Genomic DNA, 10,146 nt, shown 5'->3' on the forward strand with positions numbered 1-10,146 from the left:
ATTTTGAATTCTCTACAATATTTGCATAAAATAATAGTTTTTTTTTGTTCCGCCGTAAATTAAGAAAATAATAACTTTGAAATTATCTTTCCCAAGCATATTTTTGGAATGTAAAAAGTGTGTCATATTGCAAAGAATGTCTACCGTTTAATGAATTTTACATTTTGACAAATTACCTTCTTTTTCTTTTTATAGATCCAAACATTAATCCCGCATGAGTTTTTTGTGTAAAAATAAAAAGTGAACTACTATAAAAATCATTACTTTAAACATTGTTTTTATAGTTAGTCTTCCAAGCCATTAAAATATTTTTTTTTAAAGTCTGTGGTTTTAAAAACCAAAAATATTTCTACTATTATTGTGCTTGGTTTTTTTTTCAGTTAAAAATAAAATGATGTTTACAAAATATTACGATAACAAATACAAAATGTTAAGGTATTGCAATTTTTGGAATTGGTCTTGAAGTTTTACATAAAACAGCAAGAAAACTTTTAGAAAATTTTATACGTTCTAGTATCTAGCTCGATTAGCAGAGGGTGTTCATAGTATCTGCATATTATGCAATTAATTGGGATTTTCATAATATAATGATGGTTTATAAGGACCTTAAAAATATTCGATAGTAAAGCACGTTGCTTTAAATATTTGGTACATATTTCTACTATTTTTCATCTTCGTGACTCAGATTTCATTATGTTGAATCATATTCGTAATTTCACCATTTAACTTTAGTCTATACCACCATATATCGCTCAAAGTCCTGTTAATGAGTCAAGATATAAAAATTCTTAGCTTTAACCTTAAAAAATCCTTGTCGAAAACTCCGAAAATGATCTTAATTACAAATAATTTTTATTTCTCTGAAATTGCTATGAGTAAATCGTAAAATATCACCACTTTTTTTTTATTCTTTAAATAAGTGTGACAACAAAAAAAAAAAATATGGAAATATAAAATTTAATCAAAAAATATTTTGTTAACATTTTCGATAACAAGCGCAACTATTAAAAATCTTACAAGCACGAGACATCATGATTAAAAGAAAAAAAAATCTAAAATTAGTAAAACTTAAAAAAAAGCAAATCAACTTTTAACCAATACCTTCTTCCCATGGTAGAAAAAGTGAAAAAAAAAACCAAAAAAGAAACCAAACAAAAATTGTGATTGTTTTGACATTTAAGAATCATAAGAAGTTGTCCGAAACCCCTGCTATTTATATGTCAAGTTTCTCGTCGTATTCTTTTGTATTCGTTATGAAAATAAAATTTTGCAAATGATTCAAAAACCAAATTAGAAAAAGAAAAAGCAATTTTTTTTTGTATTTGTTTTTCTTATTAAATTCCAACACCATAAATATCAATTAGCGAGTTCATAAATTATTTTTTTTCTCTCCAATTCATAAAATTTAAATTAACATTTTGGTAAAAGAAACTTTTAAAAAAAAATCCCAAATATTTGAGTTTTTTCTTAAATATTTAAATTTTTTTTTTTGTTTTCTGAAATATTGGGAAGAGAAACTTCCGGAAGAAATTCTTTATCATTAAATTCACACAATAGCCCGTATCTGCATAGCTGACTGATACATAGTTTTTGCATTAAGTAACCAGAATTTTATCTTACCACAAAACACATGAGAGAACGATTATCGGTTACATTGTAAGAAAAAACTGTTATTGTTGTTTTTGTTATTCATCCAAACTGTAACAGAAGTATTTTTTCATCTTTCTATTCTTGTGATGCAAATTGTTAATAAAAATCTTCTGCATAATATGAGAAGCTGTAAAAAAAACCAAAAAAAATTGCCTTTAAAAGTGAAATTTTATTCAGACTAAAAAAATTTTTTTTTTTACAAAACTCAAATTTAAGAAAAGGTTAAAAATGTTCCCGCTGGAGGTAAATGAAAATAAGAAGGAAAAAAAAAATGAAAAATGTGGTCTACTTTAAAATTGAAGAGGATTAAATAATTTTAAAGAAACCTTAAAAACTCAAGTGTATGATAAATAAATTTCCCACAATGGTTCTTTTCATACATTTTTTCTTGTTTTATATTGAAAAGCTTGGACTAAATAGTTTCAAATATTTTTTAAAAAATTTAATAAATTTAATTTATTTTTCAATTCTACGTTTAATTACAGTTTAAATTTTACGTTTAATTACAGTCTATTATTGGTCAAGTATAGAAATCCGAATATTGGGTGGTGGTGCATTATTACCCCATGTAATCTAGAGTAGGCTCAAGTATAAAGAAACCACTATTATAGAATCGCAAAACTGAAACAATTAATTAAAATTTGATTTTTTGCCTCATTCAAAATTAATTGGTTCAGGCAGTTGGTCTGCAATCTTTGTAAAACCTAATATAGTTTTCACTCATTTATGAAATATTGAAACTTGAAAATATTTTTTATTGAAGAAGCTCTTAATTAATATGTAATTCTTTTGCATAACCTACTTACCTCATCTTACTTGGCTCAAACTTTGCTCATATTTTGGTTAATGTGTAAAATCGTTCCAAAAATATAAGTTTTGGAGCTCAAAGTAGTTCTTAATTCAAGAACTTTAGAAAGAATAATGACAAAAAAAATTCGAATAGGTTAAGTTCTACAACTTTTGTTCGGACAATTTGATAAAAATGATCAGTTTAACCTGCGGCGCAGAAATGCTCAATAAAAGTATTTTAATATCATAAGAGATATTTTTAAAAAATCCACATTTTTTTCGGAAATTAACCCTGCGAGGCTGAGTACTTTGTAAAACGAGCCACAAAATATCAGCTATGGTATGCTCATCCGGTTTCTGTCACTAGAAAAAGCTGCTTCAGGTTTTGTTTTTTATAGTTTGTTTAAAATTAACCCTTTAGGGTGCAATGTCAAAACACCGGTCACTTAAACAAAATTATTGATAATGCATGCAAAATTTTTTCATGGAATTTAATCAACAATTTCAAGTCGATTATTACGGCTCAAACTTTACGAATAGTTTCAAGAGTGCAAAAAAGTAATTAAGCGAGGAAAGTGAAAATTTTATTTAGCCTACTAAAGGCCACAAAAAAAAAATATAAAGACTAAAATAACTTTCATAGCAACAACAATAATACAAATTAAAAAACGAAAATCATTTTCCCAGATATCTTTCATCTTAATGACATTAACCTAAAAGATCAGAAAACATAAATACTTACAATACTTTAAGGTACCATGAATAGAATTTTATTCACATTTAAAATGTATCTGATTCCGAATTTTTATTATTATTCCCTTTTAAATTTTTTCTTTATTTTTTCATTCGATTTCGTTGTTTTGTATTCAGAACTGACTGACTTATGATCTCGCACCCACAAACAAGTATTTCCCTTGTATTCCATCTTTTTTCTTCCTTCTTTTCTTACAAATTTCTTTCGATATTCCTGCTTTAAAGTTGAAAAATTAAAATTTGTTTGTGCTTGTCTGCTTCTTCTTTTTTGTTTTGTTTTTTTTTTTTAATATTCCTGTTGAGTATAATCCAAAAATGATCACCATCATTATCGTCATCACCACTGCAGTTATAATATTTAGTATACAAGAGCGCAACCGAGAAGACCACACAAATACAGGCACGCGTTTGCTGACAGTAGACATACAACACAATGTATAAAGAACAGAAAGCAGAGAATATAACGTAAGAAAATAACAGACACATATACCCATACATACATGTTATATTTTTTAATACATAAACATATAAACATTAATATACTGTTTAATATCACTATACGTTGGAGAAAAGGAATCAAAAGAGGATAACAATACCATATAAAAAACCAAAAGGTAATATTTTTTTAGCATCCGATGAAATAACTGATTGGATGTTACAGAATTTTTCAATATATTTGATATATTAAAAATTTTAATAATGTTAATTAATTTCTAAGAGTCGAGAAATCATATAATAAACTTTTTATTCCTGGTCAACGTTTAGGTGACACAAATAAGCTGTACGAAAGCAGCATTGGTGTGCAAGAGACCGAAGAAACTAAGCGTTTGGTATTTTATTGTATACATATGCACCTTCAGCAATATTGAAACTTCTAAATTCATCCTGAAGATGAAACACTGAATTAGGGATCAGACCTATCAACAAAAACCCCAGTGAAGCCCAAATCCCGAAAAACGTATTCTGAAAAAGGAGAACATTGCAATTATAGATTAATGCTTATGTTAGTTATGTTGAAAAAAGAATATTACAAGAAGCCGTTTGTGACTACAAACGACATCTTCATGTCCTCGAGAATTTTCCTTTCTTTTGAGATCGTAGCATAGTGCCATGTGTTAGTTGGTAAGTAAATAAAATTAAACAAATTCCTTCAATTATTATATGCAGACCACTAACTTTAACTTTTGAACAAGTGTAATATTATTCAACTATCCAGCATCGCCCTAATTATTCAAGGGACCCCAAAATAATTTTTTGAATCTTATAAAACAATAAAAATTGATTATGAGAACTTCCATGGGAAACCACTTAAGAATAAAAATAACATAAACTCGGACATAAGTATTGATAAAGAAAAAACAAAAATTAACAATCAAGGAATTCGCTGCCTTTTTTCATGAATGTGATGCTTTTTTTTTCTTTATGTGTTCTTTCTTTTCGATTATTATTGTCTATAACGAGCCTCAAAAGAAAAGAACGACTTAAAAAAATTAAAATTAACAAAAAAGAGGAGAAAAAAAAAACAGGTAAACTACACGCATTCATTTTTTTATCGTTTCTTTTGTGTCAGAAAAATTTATTCGAGATTTTTCTTGGGAGCTCCATCTCATTTCACTCTTTTCTTCCTTCTACAACCAATCTATACACATACATAATTCCAGTAAATTCAACAAATTCTAATGTGTTGCTTGCAGCAGCATTGAATCATGTTTTCTCATCACAGTAGAAAAGAAAAGGGAAAAATAATTTAAATTGTTGTTATGACGTAGATCTGACAATGAATGCTTTAATGGCATAAAATCACTTCTTTTTCATTATTGTACTAACGCTGTCTCGTTCTTTCTTACTTGCATTTGTGATATCTGACTTCATCAATGAACAATTTTATGTTTGAACATGATTTTGTGCAATGTTAAACTGAAATCGGAGTGTTTGCGGACCTCACAATATTTGCTTCGCCTGCCATAATATCTGGTATGAAAAACTAAATTTACTAGTACCAAGCAGCTTTCATTTAGGATTTTTGAAATTTCCTTGTTTCATCCGAATTTTTATTGTTAAATCCAATCCTAAACCCAAAATAATAATAAAAGAGTTCTTTCCTTTTCAACTCTTTCTTATAATTTTAAAACGGTAGCACTTCCCTTTTATACAGTATAAAATTTTATTGTTAACGTTTCTTTTTACTGCTTGTTAATTTACGTATTTTTGTTGATGAATAATATTCTTTATTATCCGCTTCTCATAATATGCACCTATAAAGAATACATACAATATTAACCACTATTAAAATTATTTAAAGCTATAAATAAGAAAACCAAGAATATAAAAAGGAAAAAAATCATTCACTAAGGGATTAACACTGAAACCAAAATGTAATCAACACAGTAGAAATACATTTTAGATTGAACCGGCAAGGCAACCAAGAAGAAGACGAAAATGATAAAATCGTTTAAAGTTGAGAAATATTTTTTCCCATTTATTTTAAAACAGCGAGAAGTGAAACACCATACAAAATATTTTTGAAATTCAATTTAAAGTTATTGGACCACACACAAGATGGCACGCGTTCTCTTAAAAATACAATATATATGAAAACGGTTTTCGAATTAAAGTGGCGCAATATACTTAAGGAAAAAAAAGAAGTGATTTTTTTTTTAATTTTTGGTATTTAAAATAGATAATGACGGTCTCGATTTTTTTTTGTTTTGATTTTTTATTTTGATTGAAAAGTGAATGCTAATTTTGTTTTATATTTAGGGGAGAAACGTTGTTCGTGTGTATGTTTTGACTCTTGAAATTATTAATTACAGTGATAATTTATTAATTTTAATAAAATTGATTTCTTTTATCTCATTTTGAGTTCCGACAAAAAATTTTAATTTAACAAATTGTTTTAAAGTGATACGATTGAATTTTAATCTTAAACTTGGAAGTTATGATTCAGAATGCCGATTTTTGATTGCTGTATCAGGTAGGCAACAATAAAAATCTACTTCATTGTGATTGCTTACCGAATATGTTTGTAAGTTCATTTGTAGTACATGAAATGATTGTAATTAATATTTATTTGAAAACTGTTGTTTTTCATAGGTACATTAAGGCTAATCTATTTAATTAGTCAAATTTTGTTAAAAATTTTAAATGTTCAAAAATTGCCTGAAATTTTTCTTAAGTTCTTAATTACGTTCATTAAATGTTATTTGTTCTTTAATTTTTGAGTTTTGAGAAATCTATTAGATGAGACGAATTTGCATTGAGAGATTTGACAAAAATCGGCAACCCTTTCAATTTTTTCTTTATTAAAAATAAATGAATCTCTTAAATACGAAATGTTAAGAAAATCAAAATTGCATGAATGACATGAAATGACATGAGACTACACGAAGAACGAACATTCATCCGAAACTATTCAAAATTACACGAACAGCTGGATACTGCAAAATTTCACTTATTTAGTTAAAAAATTACAAATAAAAACTAATATTAATTAGGACATAGAGGCTAAAAAAATCAAATGTAAAATGAAGCAGGTGAATTCGTCCGAATGTTTTAAAACCTTCATTTAGCACTTCTGCATTGAGTAAATTTACAAGTAAACTACAATATTCAATTAAACATGAAAACACTTTTCAAATATTCTTTAACTATAATGAGTACTTTCAAATGTAGGAATTTTGAGTCAGAAAATTGTGTTAAAATTTTGCACTATTTTCGTGGAATACCCACGAAAATAGTGCAAAATTTCTTTTTCCGTACTATAAAAAATCTTGCAATCGAATATCATAATCGCTTCTATTTCTGACTTTACTTTGAAAATTATTAAGTTTTATGTGTACAAGAATCAATAGAGGTAAGTAATTCATATTCCATTTTTGAATGTTTTCTTGCTGGGTTTGAAAAGTTTCCTCTTCAATATTTGAGTTTTCAGTATATCCAAACCAGCATTTTTTGAACGAAACTTTTTTTATCATTGGTTTAATTATTTTCTTGCAAGTATTAGTATGTATACAAAAGAATTTCCTTTCCGTTATTACAGAAGAGGTTATGGTCTTTTTTTTGTTTTTTTTATTAATTCATTTAAATGAAATTTCCATGTTTTTTCGTTAATTATGTACACAATCCACAAAATGTTTCAATTAAAATTTCCTTTTAATTTAGTAAATGTTTGAACCATTTTCAATATTAGTGAATTTTCAAGTATCAGTCAAGAACGTATTTTTAGCTGGGACTCAAATCATCAAAAAAAAAAACTCTAATTTTCAAAAGGTTAAAAATTGAGTTAGAAAATTTCGCTATATCAGAAACATTTAAACTTTACTTAGTAAAAAAACAAAAAATAAAAATATTTGAGAATGAACGATTAAAAAAGTTTCATAAATAGTGGTGAAATTAACATTTGAGTTTATAAAATTAAAGCTGATGAAGTTTTACATCTCAGCTGAAGAATTATTATAGTTCTAAATTGTATTACTATGTCAATTTTCAAATTTGTACAATATTATTACCAAAAATCATTTTAATATTAAACTGACATGATTACTTGTATGAAACAATTTTCGATTTAGCGTCTCATAAATGCAATTATTTACACTTACTTACCTACATATAGAAATATTCTATGTCTGCTTTAGTATGTTTATGTATGTAGTAGTATTTGAGAAAACCCGGTTATATTCAGCAATGAAGATTATTTTTCTTTTAATTTCTTAACGCAAAGCTTTTGAATACGAAAACGATCAGGAAAATAACAAGGCATTAAAACTTGATTTTTCATTAATAATTAAAAAGGAAAATAGGAGAATGTAAGCGGAAATCCTTATAATTTTGAAGAGGAACATATTGTTAGGATACTGTTCTACAAGTTAAGAAAATTTTTTGAGGCATATTTTAAAAAAAAATTCTAAAATTAAATTTCTTCCATGATTTGTTTGAAATTTTCTTTAAGTTTTCAACAAAATGTGCAAGTATCTTTTCTTAATTATGTTTGTTCGACTTAGGTCCCAGCCCGATATTCAACTTTAAGTTTTGCAACAGTTTGATTGCTCATTTGTATTTCATAGGTTAATATTCAAGCGAGAACACATGCGACTGTATGATCACACGGAATCAGGCAATCAAACAATTTTTTTTGTAGTTAGTTTAATAGCTTAAATGTGTGTGTAACTCCCACAAAATTTCTTGATCAGTCTATAATAATTGATAATGATCATTTGGACCGCTAGTGCCTACATAAGGAAGCAAAGTGCAAATAAAAATTGGAGGAATGTGAAAAAAAGTTTAAAACCACTCCAAATACCTGCTTAAGATTTTGTAATTTTATTTTAAGGTGTTATTAAAAAAATCTTCTTAATTAACAAATTTATTTTGGAATGATCGCTTTTTGCTGCGTCGCTCAAGTTTTTACTTGCCTGAGTGTTAATCATAATTATACCCGTACGAACGTATGTTCGAAGGGTATACTAAATTTGCCTTACCGTTTGTAACGTTAAGAAATAACGGCGTTAGATATAGACTCAAGTGTATGTTTTTGACCAGCGTCAAATTCTGAGTTGATTTAGCTTTGTCTGTCCGTCCGTCCGTCCCAACGATAACTCAAAAACTAATTGAGCTAAGTTCACCAAATTTTCACAAATGATTTATTGTAGTAAGTGCCAGAACCCTATTTAAATTGGACGTGATCGGGGTACCGGTTTGGGTAGCTGCCATACAACTTCAAAATTTATTTGGCTATATCTCAGAAACTATAAAAGTTGTGGTATTGAAATTTCAAACAAACGAATATATTAGTAGGGCCAATGTGTCTCATAAAAGTCGTTGAAATTACTTGGCTCCTTCTGGTACCTGCCATACAACTTCAAAAGTTATTTGACTATATTTCAGAAACTATTAAAGCTATGGTATTGAAATTTCACACAAACGAATATATTAGTAGGGCCAATGTGTCTCATAAAAGTCGTTGAAATTACTTGGCTCCTTCTGGTACCTGCCATACAACTTCAAAAGTTATTTGGCTATATCTCAGAAACTATAAAAGCTGTGATAATGAGATTTCACTCAAGTGAATATATTAGTAGGGCCGATGTGCTTGATAAAATTCGCTAAAATTTCTTGGCTCTTTCTGGTAGCTGCCATACAACTTCAATAGTAGTTTGGCACAACCAGTATTTTGAAAAACACATAGTACTGAAATTTTGCATAAATTAATATGGTAATACGGCAACTTAAAGTCATAGTCTGCCCCATAGTTAGTTATGGCGCATTAGTTATTCGCACATAGGATAACAAATTCGTACGGGTATCACAGAGTTGACAAGGTCAACTCTATTTTTTTTCTCGTTTTAATGATGAAAAAACTTTAAATGATAAAAGGAGAATTTCTTTCTAGTATTTTCTAAACTTACCAAAATCTAAAGCTTTTAAATTTAAGCTTTCATTCCATCCAGCACAACTATAGCAACCAAAAAAATTTTATTTAAACTTTACATTGCATGAGTTTTGTTTTAACTGTTAAGCTTTTGTTTTAACTGTTGTTGGTTATTGCAATTATTGCTTTAGTTTTATTTTCGGTTCAACTTTTTTGTCTTAATGTTTTTAATATTCAATTTTATGCTACTGATTAAACTAAGTTAAGAGACTCAAATATTGGCTACACAAACTTCAATAAAAATAAACAAAAACAAAAAAATTTCTGAGCCAACATTAGAGTCGTCGCATGTACACGATTTTGTTTTTCTTTTTTCTCTTTTATTTTAGTATTTTTTTTCTTATTTTTGTTTTTTTTTTTATTTCTTGCTAATACTGTTATTGTTTTGATCTTATTTTTTATTTTTGTTTTTCTTCTTTTTCTGTATTTTAATTTCAGTTTTGCACACACAGTGAACGAATCCAGCAAATCAGCTAAGCCAAAAATCCATTACCACTTTACAAAATAAACTTTATGCATGTGTTTAT

Source organism: Condylostylus longicornis, unplaced genomic scaffold (genome assembly GCF_029603195.1).
Source record: "Condylostylus longicornis isolate FDR11 unplaced genomic scaffold, ASM2960319v2 ptg000055l, whole genome shotgun sequence".
Classification (NCBI taxonomy): Eukaryota; Metazoa; Arthropoda; class Insecta; order Diptera; family Dolichopodidae; genus Condylostylus; species Condylostylus longicornis.